This window comes from Nesoenas mayeri (assembly GCF_963082525.1).
Source record: "Nesoenas mayeri genome assembly, chromosome: 2".
Classification (NCBI taxonomy): domain Eukaryota; kingdom Metazoa; phylum Chordata; class Aves; order Columbiformes; family Columbidae; genus Nesoenas; species Nesoenas mayeri.
The window spans coordinates 120,114,561-120,132,966 of NC_137543.1; positions in this window are offsets into that span (position 1 = coordinate 120,114,561).

Genomic DNA, 18,406 nt, shown 5'->3' on the forward strand with positions numbered 1-18,406 from the left:
TGCATTTTCCAGATGTGCCTTTATATTCCAAGCCTGCATTAATAGGTTTGTATTTGTTTGCTAGCCATGCCTTACAAAGCCATGCAACGAGGGCAACGCATGCATGCAGCATGCTGCTGCCACTCGAGGTGAGGAAAGCCGATGGGTTAAGTGAACACCTAAATGGGTCCCTGTGTATGCCCTGCCTGTGATTCATCTCCAGACCTTCTGGTTTTTAAATAGCTGGACCCTCTGCTATATTTCCAGAAAGCTGAAGATGAGTGATGGTATTACATGATACAGCAGCTCAGAACAATTCAGCAGGCTCCAGCCCAGAGCTGGAGGGAAAGGTTGTGAGTTCACAGGCTGCTCTGGGACTTTGGGGACCTTCAGTCCTCCTTTCCTGGCACCACCTCCGTTCTTGCTGCAAGGGGAAGGTTTTTGATGATCCTTCAGTCTGCTCCTTGTGGGAGAAGAGTCATGCATATTATTGGATTTCCCAGTCTCCATCACCTCTGCCACCTCTGGGAACAGTATGAACCAGTGTCTGAAGGACTGCACAGAAAGATCAAGAAAGCAGAGGCATTGCTGGTGGTTCCTGACCATCATTCAGGTAGTGAACTCTGGGGAGAAACAGAGCTTGGTCCTGTGATATGTACATGTGGTGGAGACCAGGTAAGGATCAGAGTCTGTCTGCAGGACTTGTGGAGACCTCAGTGAGAGGAGAGTGTTTCAGTTGTCCCTGCAGCAGTTTGTGGGTCACCTTCAGGCAGCCTGGCTGTGAGGGACACTTCTCTTTCCTGGCCACCTTGGGCATCTGCAGTTAGGATGCTATATCTGATGTTACACTTGCTGCTGAGGGTCATGGGCCAGTGGTGCCAGGGGAGATAGGGAGCCCAAGGACCTGCAGTGAGCAGGTATGTCCTGGTGGGATGAGGGGCTGGTTGGTGTGAAACCTCTTGCCCAGAGATGGGGCTCACACATGGGGAAAATGCTCATCCTCTGTGGGGAGTCCAGCCAGGAGAGCTGGAGGCTGCCTGGAGATGGGGTAAGGGCCACCACAGGCAGGGAAGGCAGTATGGCCATGGGCAGCTGATGGAGGTGGCTGTTCTCCGTCATACTGTGTGAATGGGAGAGCTGTGGACCAGCACCAGTGCTGCCAGTCCCATGCTGGGGTGACCCAGGGCACGCAGGGTGGCCAGGCTCCTCCTGCTCGCCTCTTGTAGAAACCATGGGTCAGTCTCCTGGAAACACTCCTTACAATGGAAATGCTTAGATTTGGTACAGGGTAACTATGAGAACTGTAGTCCTCTCGCTATGGAGGGGTGACACCAGAAAAGACCACACAGTCCCCACCAACCTGAGGATGGCCCAAAATCTGGGGACAGGCCTGCTTATGGGGCAGAGCGAGGTGAGCAGGCTTCTTCCATTCACTCACACTTTATCTCCAGAGGTTTGCCTTATCTCCAGGCCTGACAGGTTGCTTTTCCTTCCTGAGTAAGAGCAGTGACAGTCAGCAAACAGCATCCATAAGGTGCTACCAGTGAAGAACAAAAGGGTTTCAGAGACAGTGTCCCCTAGCACCAAAGCTGGCTGTATAGACCTTGCCACGCTTGTCCACTGCCCATCAGGCACCTCTCGGAATGGGTGAACATCCCACCTCTCCATCATCGCGGTGTGCTGCCCTCCTCAGACATGAGGCAGCAGCTCCCCAGCACTCACTGGTGCACAGCACCATGCTCCCAGCACCTTTGGGCATTGCCACATACCCCCAGGAGCACAGCCAGGCCCCTCGGGTCCAGTCCCTTACATAGCAGTGCAGGATGTGCTGTTTATGGTTCCATTAGCCACTAAAATTAATTCTATTGTCTTTGTTTTCTATAGCACACAGACAGAAATATCCAGGTTATTCATGTATCTTGAGGGTTGCATTCAAATTGTCTGTCCAGGAGAACTCTTTGGGTTTTCTTTGTAAAATAAAATAGAAAATGTCTATTTTTAACTTATCTATTTTAAAGATAAATCCGATGCGAGGTGTGTTCTAATGCAGAATGAATCTCTAGAATGTTTTAACAAAGGGGAATGGGGTGTTTGAGACCTGGAGCTCTGTCCTGCCAGAGGAGCAGCCTGCTAGTGTGATGAAAGATATTGCACCAGGGGATTTCTGACACGCGCTGCCCCTACATTTCTGGTATTTATTATAGAGGGAAGGGAAGACAAAAGCTCAAGGGAAAACAAAAATCTAGGTCTGCCTCAGGTTATTATAAACCAAGAATTGATAGGCAGTCTCAATTGCCTGTTGCTAAGCAGCCAAGAGAATTGGTTGACCATACCCTGGGCCTTTCAAAAAAAAAAAAAGGCAGAAAGCTCTGTGTGTGTGTGTGTGTGTGTGTGTGTTAGGGGTATATGAAATAACACGTAAATATTGTATTAACATGCAGAGCCTCAAAATTTTTTTTGTTCAATGTGTTTGTGAGGCGCCGCTGCATGGGTGGTGCAACAAAAAGTTGGGTGGACAGGGTAACCTTTGCTTTAAAATAAAAAGAAAGAGAGGGAGAAAGAGAGCGATTCTGCCATGTCAGCAAGGTCAAGGAGCACTTTCCTGGGTTTTGAATTGTCCCTTTAGGGTGTGATCTTGCATCCCCTGAAAAGCTGCAAGTTGATGGGTCACAGCAACAGATTCCCAGGGAGCTAAATCCTTCCTCTCCCAGAGACTGTCACCAAAGTGTCCTTCAGCATTATTTTTTTCAAAATACTGATATATAAAACAGTGCAAAGCACTGGAGACCCCTCACCTTTCAATCCCACTGGCGCTGGTCCCAGCTTGCTTTTGGTCAGAGCTGTGGGAAAGGCAGGATGCAAAACTCACACTGGGTAAGACCCACTGACCGGCTCCCAACAGCCCTGGGGAAGGATGGGAGAGCCCAGCCCCATGTGGGGACACCTCCCATACTGACAGGTCCTGCTCAGCTCCCCACTTTCCCCCTTTGCGCTCCTGGCAGTCAGGTAGCTGGAGTGGGAGAAAACTAGTATGTCTGGCAAAATAACATGCCGGAAAGTTATGGGGTTTGTTTGGTGCTTTCTTGTTGCCCAGCTAAGTTGCAATGGTAAAATAAAATAGATACTATGCTTGGTGAAGTTGCTGCTGTCTTGGGAGCCACCTTTGCTATCACCACCCATGATTATTTCATCCTCTTTTCCCTGTTTCTGCAAGCATGATTTTGCCTGTTTTAAATGGGAAAAAAAAACCAACAGAGCCCACATTGGTTTGTGTTAATCAGTCTCTAAACCGATGATTTCTGTGTTCTGCCTCTGACAACCCCAAGTCCCTCCTCCGCTTCGGTACCTTCCCAGCAGTCCCCCGCTCACCAACAGCTCACAGAGTTATCCCAATACGGAACAAGCACCTGGGAACTGCCACGCTCCTTTGCACCAAACCTTGTCTTTCCCCCCACCACCCAGAGTGAAGCTGCTGGTGATGGAACGCTGCTCCCTGCCCCAACCGCCTGAGGCACATCCTCCTCCTCCTCCTCCTCCTCCTCCTTGCACATGGGGCAGATGTCAGTCTGAGGAGGATTTGGGATGGTGAAGCCACCCTGGGTTCCAAACCCAGCTTGCTCGGTGTCACGGGGTGCGTGCAGGCACATGGGGCCATTGCTGCACTGTGCAAACAGGGGCACACACCGGGAAGGGAAAGCGGCAGAGCTGTCAGGCAGGGTCAGGCCACCCCTGCCCCCCTCTCCTTCCTCAAGCATGGGCCTAAAAATAGATGTAATCAGGTTTCAAAGAGGAAAAGAAATGAAAAGGTTGAGTGTCACGACCTTAGCCGTGCTCTGAGGCTGCTTTTCCACCCGCATGGCTCGCCTTTGCTGGGCCTCCTGCTGGCGTTTCCGGACAAGAAGCAGCCAGAGCGCGTGCCCTGGGCACGGCCATCAGCCATGGTCTCTGGTCGGGCGGCTCTTCCTTTTTATCCATCCCAGTCCACCTTCCTGCTGCCTGTGACTGGCTCCTTCCTTGCCTGGGGAAAAGCACCGACAGGCACCTGGGGCTCTATCCCCAGCTCCTTGCTGCAGTCACCTCATAAGCCTGTAAGAAAGATAGGGACAGACTTTTTAGCAGGGCTTGTTGCAACAACACAAGGGGTGACGGTTTTAAACTGAAGGAGGAGAAACTGAGGCTAGACATGAGGAAGAAATGTTTTACAATGAGGGTGGTGAAACACTGGCCCAGGTTGCCCAGAGAGGTGGTGGATTCCCCATCCCTGGAGGCATTCAAGGCCAGGCTGGATGGGGCTCTGAGCAACCTGATCTAGTTGAAGATGTCCCTGCTCATGGCAGGAGGGTTGGACCAGATGACCTTTGAAGGTCCCTTCCAACGTAAAATATTCCTGCTCTGCTGGAGCTCCCGCCAGAGTCACATTGATTTTGGGGTGCTTGAACCCCACTCTGTGCTCAGTGGGTGCAGACAGGAACCCAATGTTTTCCCTTCACAAGTCCACAAGTGTTGGGCTTCCATGGTCAGTCCACATGGCCACACTGCTCGCTCTGATTTTGTTCTAATCATACTATAATATATTGGCGCATTTCATGCTGGGAACTCAAGACCCAGAGCAGGGAAGGCATAGGATATGCCTTTGCAATTATGGTCTTGGTTTTCCCATCTGCCTCTGTCCATCCTCCTTTGCTTTTCCCCTGCTCAAATAACTTCTGAAAATATTGGGTAATTGTATTCAATGTGTGTGTGCTCTGTGCAGGCATGAGTCAGGACTCACACTTCAGCTTGTCTTTCCTTTTGGTGCATTGAGAAGCACATCTGTCCTCTGGGTCCAACCAAAGAGCCACTTAGAGCATCCTCTGCCAGCAGCAAGTCTGCCCGGGCAGTCTGCATTTATGGAAGCTGCAGCAGAAGACACCACATTTCACCACTTATCTGTGGGCACTGGGCTGGCACGGTAACGCTCTTTATTCTCCATTTGCAGATCTTCATGTTTCCCATTGGGAGCATTTTACTCAAGGGTTTGATTTTCTTGCAGCAGAAGGATGTAATAACTCAGCAAAAACAATCCTTGGGTGTTTTCAGCTCAGCGCAACCTGGGGGCAGAAAAAAACCTGCCCCACGTCCTGGCCAGTGCCTGTGGATGCAGGAGCTGGTGAGGTGTGATCCCCACAGGCAAAGCTCCAATAACACATTTATTCTGCAGAGAACAGGGGAGTTGGACTTTCTGGGGATGCCACACAGCATCAGTGTGGGGGGAGGAGAGCCCCTCCCTGTCTGCCAGGTGTGCAAAGCACTACAGGTCTCTCCTCTCCAGGGCTAGGGGCAAGAGGGAAAATTTAAAAAAAACCCAACATATTAAATACACCTCAACATTTCTGAGGTGTGAATGGTTATTCTAACCAACTGAAATATTCAGCACTGTAGCACTTTGTCTTCAGTGCTTTGCTGTCCCCTCACTTTGCCCTTGCCCCCTGCTTTTATCCTAAAAAGCTCCAGACGCTGCACCACCAGTGCTTGCCTGTGCCTCAGCCTTCCTCCTGCATACCTGGGATCCTTTTAAAGCACAGCGGAGGATTTCAAAGCCAGTCAACTCCATACCAGTCCACCCATCCTTGCCCAAAATAACCATGGCACACAGGGAGGTGGTGGCTTTCATACAGAAAATAACTGTTCTCCAGGAGCAGCGAGTAGCTGTGCACACACTTTGCACAAGCATCCTGCCAGCAAGAGTCCCAGATGGATGCACGAGGCTCTCGCCAAATTTCCCCTTTTGCTTGTTCCTGCCAGGGCTCAGCTCCCTGCAGAGACCTCTTTCCCCCCCACCAAAACCTTCGCTCCTCTTTTGCATCCACAGGCGACCAACTCCATCCTACACAGCTGCCCCCATCCTCTCCCACCATTTTACTAAAGCTGAATGAAGTTCTGCCTAAGTTTATAATGAAAGTAAGTAAATAAAACAGTTACCTCACATAAGAAGAGGCAGTGGAAAATAGGAATTAAAAACAGTGAAGAAGCTGGCAAGTTAGAACTGAATTTGCAGCTGATGAACAAAGGATTGGCTCATTCTGCTTTTCAACTAGATATTTTAATTGTATTGATACAATAGGTCAATATATCAGTATACAGATCATATATTATATATCAACAATATAGCTGATACTTGTTTAAAATCCAATATGTTAATACTAGAAAATAACTCTGAAAGGTCTATTCAGAATAAGACCCCCTTTTTCTTTACACAAGAGAAAATATCTACTAAGCAGCCATATTCTCTGCTTTAAAATGTGCATTATTTCTGCATTTTTCTGCTTCTGTACATTTTAAATCTATTCCAGGCACGTGCCTTCCTCTGTACTGATGTGTGGAAAACCTGGTGCCTGTCAATGTATTGGTTATTTGCTTCATCTGTGATAGCAGGATCCTTCATCCGAGGTGGGATTTGCCTCGGGGTCCTTAAAAAAAACTTCAGCTTGGCAAATAAATCAAAGAGCTGCTTAAAAAAAATTAAACCCAAGCCCTTAAAGTAAGAAATTTCCCTGGTCCCGATGGGATCTGTCACGCAAACTGATGACAGTATTTCTGTAGGAGGCTGTCTCAGCCCCACTGGTCATGCCAAGTGGTACCTGGAGACATTGAGTGTTGCACAAGCTCTTGCCAGTCCCAGTTAAGCACAAGAAAGTTCATGGTCATGGGCATCTTCAGACCTGTAAGCTGTCTCCAGGCAGCAGGTACCCCCGCTTGGGGTCCAAAATGATGTGTGTGTGCCATCATCTCCGAAACATTGTATGTGACCTGCTGGAGCAAAGGCAAGGCAGTGTTACAAGACCAGAGGTTTAATGCACTCACATTCTATTGACCCAAGTTTTGTAAAATGGGATCCATTGATTGTTTTTGTTATTATTCATACCAATCAATTCTTGCTAGAACTATAGATGCCAACGCACCTCCCCTTTGCTTCCCCAGATCTACCTCTGGGACAACAGAAATAAAACTGCTCAGTGCCAGACCACATTCAGCCCCAGGGAAGGACATGGGGGATCGGGGGGTGTCATTCTCACAGGCCTCCCACAGACTGTGCCCCAGCTGATGGAGACATTGGCAGCAACACCCCTGAGGGCTCCCAGGACGCCCCCCAGGGACAGTAGTACTCTGAAGACTTTGATGACTGGTTTTATAGTCTTGAGCACACCCTGGCCTAGCAGCCCCATGTTGCTGGTGAACAGGGAATGCTGTTTTGGGGATCAAAATCTTGCTATAACCAAGCTGGGGGGGCTGTCCCACGCTCACTCTTCCCACTAGTGCCAGGGAGCGTTGTCTACCAAACTGCATCTTGTCGGCCCCATGATTGCTGAAGTGCATGGGGCTGTGTCAGCGCTCGTGTTTGGATTTGTATGAGCACAGATCACAATTTCTCCTGAAAGACGATGAAAACTTTTCCCAAAAGCTGACTTACCTGTGCAAGGAGAACTTCCCTCTATGTCTGTCTTAGCTGAGCATCTTGAGCAGCTTGAGCATGGGCACTGAGCCTACCCGAGGAGGCTGGATCCAAACCTCATGATGCTCAGCATGACCTCTCCAGGCAGACAAAGAGTCGCACTGGCAAGCCAAGCTCCGGATGTTTTTCTTGAGGTTTTTTTCCACAACGTTGGCTGACCTTGGCCAGACCCTCAGGCATTTACCCACAAGCAGCAGCACTGCAGAGCATGTGGCAGGGGAACGAGAACATGGCAGCATGAGGTGCAGTGGGTTCTGGTACACGGAGCATGTGCCCATGGCATGCACTGGTGCAAATCCTGTGTCAGGGTTTCTGGCACATCAACAGAAGCCCAACGCACATGTACCCCATCTGCTTCAAATTTCTGCTCCCAGTGGTGCAATTACATGCAGACAGGATTTGTGGCCTGAGCTGTGAATTGACTCTGTGAAGCCTGTAGTTCAGCCCAACGTCTATACCATGAGACTGTCCCACCTCCTCTTACTTGTCCTACAAAGAGAAATGTGTCTTGGAAATGAAAACTTCCTGAGACAAGCCTGGTTTGACATGACTAAAAATATCGAGGCATAAATCACACTAGCTAAAGGAGAATTGGACTCACTTTGAAATATTTCTTGCAAAAAACAGTGATTCCTTGTGGCATTTTGGCATGAACTCCTTGAGCTCCACCAGCTTCCCAAGCTGTGAGGTTTGCATCAACTGTCCTTGAGAAACTTCATATCCCAGCAGCCAAGTGGTGCTGCACAGCACGTGGCTGTTGCTGTGACAGATGGAATTCAATTAGTTGATGTGTTGCAACTATGATTTTTGGGCTCCTGCTGCCTTCTACCTCAAGCAGGAGGGTCAGGAGCCATCAGCCTGGGTGCAGTTTCCCTACTCAACACCTGGCAGTGGTAGAGCAGCAAAATAAAACCAAATCTCCAGGGCCAGAGGTTTGTCTTCCAAGGTTGTGTCCACACAAAGAATGGTTGCCAGTTGAATTCCTCTTGGCTTGTCAATCATGCTGCTAATCCCTCTATGCCTGGTTTTACCCTTGGCAAATATAGGATATTGTTCTTCCCAGTCCCTGACTAGATTGGTTTTCTCACTAGGGGATGTATGTGGCATGTCCATGGGCAGTTATCAAGCAATGATAAATTGCTCAGGTTGTTTGGCCGTGTTTTCATGCCCTCCTGAAGAAGATTCAGCTTTCTCATGTGCCTAGACCCTTGCTCAGCAAATGAAAACGTGACTTGGTGTACTTAGTTCCTCATGTTGGACAACTGGTTCGAGGCTGGAAAGGATCTAGTAGTGAAATGTGCTTAATAGAGAAACCAGAGCCAAATATCTATTTTGCATGGGTAACTTTTCCCAATGCTTGATGGGAGGAGTATGATACCTCTGAAATATGGAGCTCACATTTCTTTCTGCTGTTTTACCGTTTGGCTTAGACACAAGGGGACTTTCTTCCAGTCTGTAGAAGTGGGATCATCTTCCCTGAAATCAGGGACTCAGCACTGCTTACCTGGGAACACAAAACAGTAGAGTAATCTGCTCTTTTGATGTATGATTCCTCAGAACCTGGCACCTTTGCTAAAACTGAAGGCCAAAGAAGTGTCACCATGCTCTGGCTTTTTGACATGGACACATTTGTAATCCACAATGCAGCAAACTAACTTCTCCAAGGTGTGATCAGTCCAGCAGGACAGGCCTGATATATTCTAGCAAAAGTTTTTTAATTACCCATTGGGAAATGATGATGAGGAAAACTTCTCAGCTGAGCATGAGGAAAACTTCTCAGCTGAGCATCCTCAGAAGGTCCGGAGCAGCTGCCAACGAGGGTGGTGGATGAGCCTTGCTGAGCTGTTCAAAGTCAACTGGAGTTAGAAAATGAATGCTATATAGCAGAAAGTAAAAGAATGATGACAGTGGGTCAGATCTGGTGTGTCTCCTCATCCCAAACATCTCTCTAGCAACAATGAGTAGCAGATGTTCAAGGAAAAATAGGAAACAGGGTAAATTCAATGTTGTCTTCTTATACATCCTCCCGCCTTCCAGCACACAGTGGTTTCAACTAATCCGTAAATCCCAGGGGAAAATCATATCTGAGATATTTTTTAAGTCTTACTTATCCCATGCGTGACTATGGGATTTTTGTCCTGAATCCATGTGAGCTCATTCAGCCATTCAACAGGCTTTTCAGAAAGACAGCATTATCGCAATAGCCAGATCTTCTGTGTGGCTTTCCACATGACTGCTGTGAAAGGGCAGCCTGCCAGGCTATCTAAATCCAGCCAGGAAGCCTACCAAATACCACTCAGCAAGTCACATCAAGTCTAGTTTCCTAGTGGTTACATTAATGGTTGCAGCTCTGACCACAGGGGGAATGGTGTGTATTCCTCTGCGGCATTAAAGCAAGGCCACAATGTTGTGTTGCTCAGTCCTATAGCACTAAAGGGCCATTAAGATCTGCCGGGATGGCTGCAGACTTCTCTATGGCTTGGCTGACCATCCCAAAGGTTTTGTGGAGAAGAGAAACACCTAAAAACATAGGGAAGAACATTTTGTCTGTGTAGGAGGCTCTACTCATGGTCTAGCGAACAGGTTTTGAATAAGACAGGCTCCTGGGAGCCAGTCAATGTCCACCCTGCACATGGAACACAGAGGATGCCTTTGCAAAATGCTCCATTTCAGCCCCGGTTGTTCACATGGCAGAGGACAGGGTGGGCTGTGAGTCCCAGGAGCTCCCATCCCCATGCTGTCGGGGTGTCTGGGGGTGCACCCTGAGACTATCAACCACTTTGAGACGCTTGTAGAGGCAGCAAGGCTGCAGGTCAAGGAGAGGATATGGCCACCCCAAGGGGCAGTCCCAGGCTGTAACCCACACCGGAGACCGCCCGCTTCCATGGGCTGAGCTGGTGGTAGGAGAAAAAGAGAAAACTTAAGGCAGCTTAATCCAGCATTAAAGTCTTCACTAATTCTCTCCTTCCTGAGGACACCTGAGCTGCAGGGCTGGCATGTGGGGGCTGGCGGCTGCCATCCCAGTTGGCTCAAGCAGCTGCAGCCATCAGCAGTACTTGTCCCCAGCAAGGTACAGTTTCTGCAGGTAGGATGCCCTAGGGTGGGATTTTTGCTCCTCAGGGGTCGCCCTAGATCTGGGGAGGGAATGATGCAGGTTTCTGGACAAAAGGAGGGGAGATATGTCACATAAACATCTCTGTTGCCAGGTGGGAAATGCTAAACTTCTGTGTCTCTCCAGTAGCATTGCTTGAGAAGAGAGAGACGTGGTTGCAGGAAGTAAAGCTCTCACCTTACCAGTGCTGTATTGAAAATTCTGCAAAGGGCAGGCAGGCACAAGGCAAGAAAGTCCTGTCTCATCGGGGCAATAGTGCAAGTCATGTTTGGAACAGTTCATGTAGAGATTTTATCCTCAGTTGCTGCTGACAACAAGTGAAATTGTTGAGTCTGTGAAAAGGTGAGATGAAAAAATTCAAAATGGTTCTAAAATGTATGCTTATAAAGTAGCTATAACCTGTGAATTGTGGTTTTCCAGCTTTGGATCTTTATAATGTGGTGATGCACACACCCAGATCAGAAGTAATATAAAGTGACGTGAAAAAATTAGATTGATGCAACATCTAAAAAGGAAAAAAAGATACAAGAACAATTTACTTCACATTTCCCGGTCCTCTTGAGTTGTTAAGACCCACTGAGGCTGAAGCAACTTTCAAAAATCAAAGAACTAAAAATAACAAAAAGTTATTAACTCATCCACATGTATATTCACAAGTGATGCTTACTTTTAAAATAAAAGTACCAAGATTGGATTTTTTTAAAATCCTTGCTACGTTATTTAAGTACACCATAGACGGTGGTGAGTATACATACCTATATCTTCATTGACTTTGCTTTCTGCAATTCACACTGATTTTTTTTTTTCCTCCTTATCTTTATTTTCTACTGCTCGGTGAATGAAATCAGATGATTCCTGGTTCTTCTGCCCTTGCACGAAGCAGCTGGGCCAGTTTTCATCCACCACAGGGCTCTTATCAGCCCAAGGGGCAGGGGCTGAGGTGGAGCCTGGAGGATGCTGGCACAGGGCAAAGAAGGTGAGCAGGACATGAGAGGGAGTATCACGAATTTCGGTACTGGCTCAACTGTAGGATGGCTGAGTGCCCTCGGGGAGGTCCTGGGCCAAGTCCTGAGCCACAGTTCTACATCTATAAAATGGGGATGATGTTTTCAAAGCTTACATGGCTTTCAGGATGGTCATGACTATTAATGGTCATGAAAAGCTCCACCATGGCACGGATGTGGCCCTTATAAGGGCTGCTTTTTTCTCTGGAGAGAAAACACTAATTCAAATCAGCTGTCCCCACTGGTATTAAAATTGCTATCACTGTTTGCCTTTTGACTCTCTTGGTGCAATCTCTCTCATTTTAGAACTAAATCTGCATTTTAAAGCTTTAAACTGGAATTTGACCTCCACGGCTTGGCCAGATTCCTTGAAAATAAGGGTTGGAGCTTGCTTTTGATTTTCATCTCACACTCCTGGCCACAAATAGGCATGAAAGCATAAATACTAGCCATCAGCATTCAAATAAAAATGACTCTGGAGTCCGAGGAAAAATGGTACTATTATTTGGAAGCCATACTACAAACTGCCAGCTACCCTCCTTCAGAGCAATAAAACACAGATAGTTTTAGTGAAGAAGTAAAATTAGTTCCTGAGTTTCTGTCCTGAGTTTCCTACCCCTGACTGCTATTCCAGACTGCAGTTTAATTCAGCTGTTTATGTGAAGATGCCCTATTGGGATAAGACAGTGAATCTAGCCAATGTTGCGGAGATGAATGCCTTTATTCTTCCTGAAATAAAAATCGTGTCATGGGATCTTTCATGCCTCCCCACAGACAGAAGCTTGATTTAAAATGTCATCTGAGAGATCGCATCACTAGAAGCACATATTGCTTCCCAGCTCAGTGCTAGGGTGTTGACAGAAAGCAATAAAGTGTCCTCAGCCATGACATGCAGTTAGACGTTGTGCTCCAAAGTGCAGCTCAGCGCCCAGACACCTGCACTGTGGCAAGGGACAAACCAGACTCTTTGGTCTCTGGACCACGATGGCAGGATTGCACCCCTTCGCTGGAGATATTTACCTATGCGATTCGGTGTAAGTATGGCTTTGTAAAGAGCTAATGAGCTTGAAACATCCCAGCTGCAGCATTTACTCAGCTCGGCTTTTGACAGTGTAATTTACTTTTCCCCATCCACATTGCTATTTTCAGGCATAGTTAGTACTAGTATTTCAAGTGTAAAGATCCTTGCTAAGCAGAAACTTCCCCACGGTTTATCTATTATTTAAACCATCCCTTGTGATGTGTTTGCTTAATGGTGTCAGCAAACTCCAGCTGACATCGCTGGACCTCATGGACCCCCATCATCCCCCTGAGGAGGGCTGGAGCCTGGGTCACCAGGAAGCAAAGGTGGCTGCTCTTGCCATCAACCAGGAAAGATGGAGCAGTAGACAACACCTCAGCTTCATCCACCCACCACTGCAGGACTATCTCTCAGTCCAAGCCTCCTGACTCAGCAAAGAGCTACAAAATCTCCAGAGATCATTTGTTTTTGCCATGGTCCCCACAGAGTTTCTTGATTGAGGGAGAAGAAGGAAAGAGTTTTGTGGTTAAGAAGAAGGTAAAAGAGGGAGTGTGCAAAAGAATGATGCTTCACTGGCTGGAGTGGGATTGCCCTGAGGAGAGCAGGTCTGTGATGGGCATCCAGACCGTGCCTGGAGAAAAGGGCAGCCCAGACATGACCTGCTTGGAGAAGCACTTTGAGATGAAAAGTGCTGCTGTTAGCAGCTTATGACTCCTCAGGCTTCAGAAAACAGGCAGCCTGGGGGAATGGAGTGCATTGCATGTCCAAGTATGCTTGCAGAAGGAGTGAAATTTTCAGTGAAGTTGCTAAAACATGACTTTTAAGCCTGGCTTGACATCCTGCCCATCCCATTGCGCAGTATGTTTAGGAGAGGCAGGCAACAAGCAGTCAGGGTATCGCTTAACCAACACTTGGCCATGAGAAAAAGGCTACTTTAGCCACAACATGGACATCTCGACTGCAATGAGGTTACTACTAGAAGTAGAGCTGTGTTCCCACTTCCATCACACAGCATGCCTGATCTTCTGTCCTGGTAGCCCATGTCCTCTGGAGCAAACCCTTTCTCACCCATCTCCAATATTTTTGTGGGAATTTGCTGTATTGAAGACCAGCTTGGGGCTACCTATTTTGGCATGGGGTCTCTGGGTCAGCTCTGCTCTATCATGGCTTCCTCAGGTGTCCTCCAGAGAGGTTTCCAAGACAGTAAGTGAGCTGAATATGTAAATTATCCTGGGGGGAAAAAAAAAAAGTATTATTCGATGATCTGCTGTCTTTACAATGAAGGCAAGAAGTAAATAATATAAGCAAATAAGCATACCTGTGAGGCCACTAATCTGAGAGGGAAGAAGTTGAGCTGATGGGGGAATGACGACTTCACAAGTCAAAGGGTTTAATGGCATGGCACTGGCTCCTCAGCATGCGAAATCTGGTTCAGTTCTTGCACTGCTCAGATCACTGTGTTGGTAGGTGCTGGCCTGCATCACTGCTGACCATCTTTGCAAGCAGGGAAAACTTGCTTGTTTGTCTGCAGCCACGCTAAGGGACTCATCTCGTGCTTCTGCCTGCCCCTGTGCAAAATCGCTTGGGCTGCAGAAGCAAAGGACAGCTTTTCCTCCATGTCCACTCCCAGAAACAACTTCTGAGACTGGTCACAGAAACAACTCTGTGTGAAGCGTGCCAGCAGAGGCCAAGGCAGCAGGCTCCCCTCTTGCACTCCTACAAATGCTGCCGCTGAAACACAACCCTCGTTTTAAATCAGCTGCAGTGAAACGGAAGGCTTTGAGAAAACAAACTCCCTCCAAACATATCCTTAACTTCATTTCCTCTGGTGGCCCTCCTTCTTTCTTGGCTAGGTTTCATGGGTCCCTTTGTATTTTTTTTTCCTCCTTCTAATTTTAATTCGCATCCCACCAGGAGCTGTTCTTTCATAGGATCCCAACTATGAAGTCTCAGATGGCAATGAGAGCTGAGACAGGGACTTGCCTGTGTTCTCTCTGCTTTTTTCTTTTCTCCTTTTTCTAGGTTTGAAGCTGAGCTCTAACGTACTCCATATTTTATCCATTACAGAGGATTATTTTACACCACAAGAAAAGTAGATTGCCTGCCCAGTCTGTAATCATACTAAAAAGATTAAAACCAATAATAAATACAGCGTTTTTTCTTAAAATATTTTTCCCCCCAAACTCCACTTCTATTGAAATGCAGCCATTTGAGCATTTTTTATTTATCACATTTCTAAAACCACAGTTGGATCATCCTTATCAACAGTCCCTTCTTACAAAGACAGCAATTTTCAGCACCCTAAACAAGGGTAGGGTTAAGATCTGCTCACCCTAGCAGTTCAGCCAGAGTAGAACTGGCAGAGCCTGGCACCATTTCTGTTCGAACTGTCTTCTGAATCAGACCCAGAGAAGGAAGGTGAGTGATGGGCTGTCTCCTGCTTCCCAATTTGCTCCTCCGTGGGTGGCCTGTGGGCTCCTATGGCTGCACTGCAGCATACACCACCCATGCTTGCTGTGGTCTCTGGGGCTGGTTCACACAAGCATGCAAACCATTACCTGCTAGGCACGATTAATGCAGTCTTTGTTATTTTAAGGCAGTGGATTAAATTATTTTTGCCAAAAATCTGATCTTAAATGCAGTACTCCCAACCCAGGCACTATGGTGGGCTCCACAACTCCACCAAAATGCCACTGACTGGGATTGGGGTTTACATCTGACAGATTTTCTTCTCTTCCAATTGTCTTGTTGGCAGAGAACGTTGAGGTTTGCCTCATGCAATCCAGCCCTGGAGCACAACTGTCCACATCTTTGGAGGGCTTCCTCAGGACAAAACTGGTGGGCGGGGAAATCCTTCTCTCTGATATTCCTAATAGCAAGAGAAAGGTCCCAAAGTGGCTCCCTTTTTCCCCTCTCAGCAGAGCAGCAGCAAGCCCAGACCTTCCCTCCAGCTTCCTCAGGCATCTGCCACTCCTTTGTGTGTGTATTCATATATATGTGTGTGTGTGTATTTATATATATATATATATATATAAAAGTATTTATATATATATATATAAAAGCCGGTTGCAAGTCCTTCCCGAGGCTGGGAGCCCCGGGCTGTAAACTGACCTCCAGCCCGGCCGGTGTCCCCGCCGGCGTTCCGCTCCCCTCGGAGCCAAGCCCGGGCAGCGCTCGACTCCGGCCCCTCTCCGCAGCCCGGGGACCGGAGCGAGGGGAGCATCCCTGTGATGGAGTCACCAGCCGCTGGGTGACACTCTTGTCCCGCCAAACCCTGCCGAAAATGCTGCCGAGAAGCGAGCCGCCAGAAGCCGCGGCTGGGGACGCCCTGGCCGACGGGTGCGGACCTCAGCCAGCCCGCACTTCGGTTCCCCGCCCGCCTCCACCTCAGCAAGCAAACCCGCGAAACTGGGCACAAAAGGAGCCCCTCTGCTCAAGAGGGTGCACAGGCAACACTTGCGATGTTCCTGATCGCTGCCCGGCAACGAGCAACCATTTGATTGCTATAAGGGGTAATGGTTTTAAATTAAAGGAGGGGAGATTCAGGCTAGACATGAGGAAGAAATTTTTTACAATGAGGATGGTAAAACACTGGCACAAGTTGCCCAGAGAGGTGGTAGATGCCCCATCCCTGGAGACATTCAAGGCCAGACAGGACAGGGCTCTGAGCAACCTGATCTAGTTGAAGATAACCCTGCTTATGGCAGGGGAGTTGGACCAGATGGTCTTTGAAGGTCCCTTCCAACCCAGACTGTTGAAAACACCGCCGAGTTCACACTTTGTGTTTTCTGTTTGTCTGGCTGATTTCTTCCTCCTAAACAAGTCTGAGCACTCTGCAATCACTGACCTGCACTGTGGTGGAGTCCATGATCTCCCAGTCCCACTGTTCAGAAAAGGCACAGGAGGCTCTGCCCAAAGACCTATGGCAGTGGTCCCCAATTTTTCCCATTGTTTCCCAATCAAGAATGCAGGCTATGGCACTGGGCAGTGCTGATTAGACATAAACCTGGACATCCAAACTATGTGACAAAGTCCTATCAGGGTTATGCACAGTGCAGAGCTGGAGACCCTCAGACCCAGCCTTTGTAACAGTATTTAGGTATTTTACTCCCATTGGATTCAATAAGAGTTTGACACATATATCTTTGTGTTCAATTACACTAATAAAAGGTAAGTGCAAGAGAAGTAGGTTAACACAGATTTTGAAGTTCATAATTCGGCAGCAACATTTTAGAGCATATTTTCATAAGCTGAGTTCATTTTGTCACTCTGGTAACACTAGTCACTTCATTTTTTCATGTTTTTTATTAAATTGAATGAACTTCTAGATGTAAAACACTAAATCATGTAGCATTGGGATAATATTTTAAATTTACTTATTTTCACATTACTTCTGTATGTTTATTTTTAAGCTGGCAAAGAACAGATGAGCAACTATCAACAAACACAGGATAGTGGCAAGAGCAGCTGGACAATGCATCAGCTCATCACTATTTAAAAGTACATAATTGGGACAAATATCAGAAGTCTCTTAAAAATGGGAACCAAGTTCTTACTGCAAACATCAATCAAATTTTCCCACGTTCATCACTGGTGAAGTTCAGCAACCAGGTGTACTTATGGGCATTTCAGTCTATTTAGAGTATTTACACTGATGTTTTCCAAATAAAAGAAGAAACAGGACATGGGAACAACTCGGTAAATACAGATTTCAGATGTAACATCTACTGAAAAAATCATTAAGTACCTACCTATCTGTTTGATCTCAGGTCCATTAATTCCAGAGTGAAATCTCTGACAACTGCCTCTTGGTGTGGGCTTTTGGAGATGTCTTTCTTCTTGGTCCACATGGTTCCCCCACAAAAGAAGCCCCCATCCTGCATGTGCACAGCAGCAATGTCCCCCTGTGACTTCTATATCCACTGGAGACTGATGAACCCCGATCTCCACTGAAGCTCTGAGACATTCCAAGTGGCTGCCAGCTATGCCCAGTCAGAGGAATTCCTCCTGGAAATGAGGGAGCGCAGATTTGATGGGATTTTATATGCTGTAGGATTAACCTTTACTCAGCCTATATGCTGGGGAGGAGGATTTAAGTGATGTGCTGCAAAATGTCCTCTGAATATATTGATATTTTCCCCTTCTTTCTTATTTCGCTTTAAGCCTTATTCAGGAAATTGCTTGTGGTTTAAAGTGAGATCTCTAATCTACCAGCAAATACATCTCCCAGGGGCCCAAATGTGCATTTCACACACACAAAACACTTTAGCCAGCTCAGGTGTCTGTCAAAGCACCAGAGTGTAAACTAGCGTAAAGTGGAGATGCAGAGAACGGAGAAGCGTGCTCCTGGAACCCCAGCAAATGAAACAGCCCATCTCTGGAACTCAGCAGGACCTCTGAAAAAAACAGGATACGGCACTAGCAAAACAGTTTGAATGGCCAAAGAAACAATTATTTGCCTGAATAAAAAATGGTTGAAGGTTAGATATGCCTTTTCTTGAGCAAAACTGTATGTTATTGTTTGGGTGGTTCGAATTTCTGAAGGTTGGATTTCTAATATAGTCCAAATATAGCCTGACTGGGAGTTCAGCCATTTATCACCCTGGGAATATAAAGCACATCATGGACTACTCCCAAACTGCTTGTTCTTGTAGGGTAATCATAAACATGAAACAGGTTTATGTACTTCAAAACTGAGCAGCCAGTACTTAGCACGGCAAGCCAAAGAACATTTATTATCCCAAACCCTGCAACAAGCTGTGAAGATTTCAGTTGTATCCAAAACATATCATTAGGTC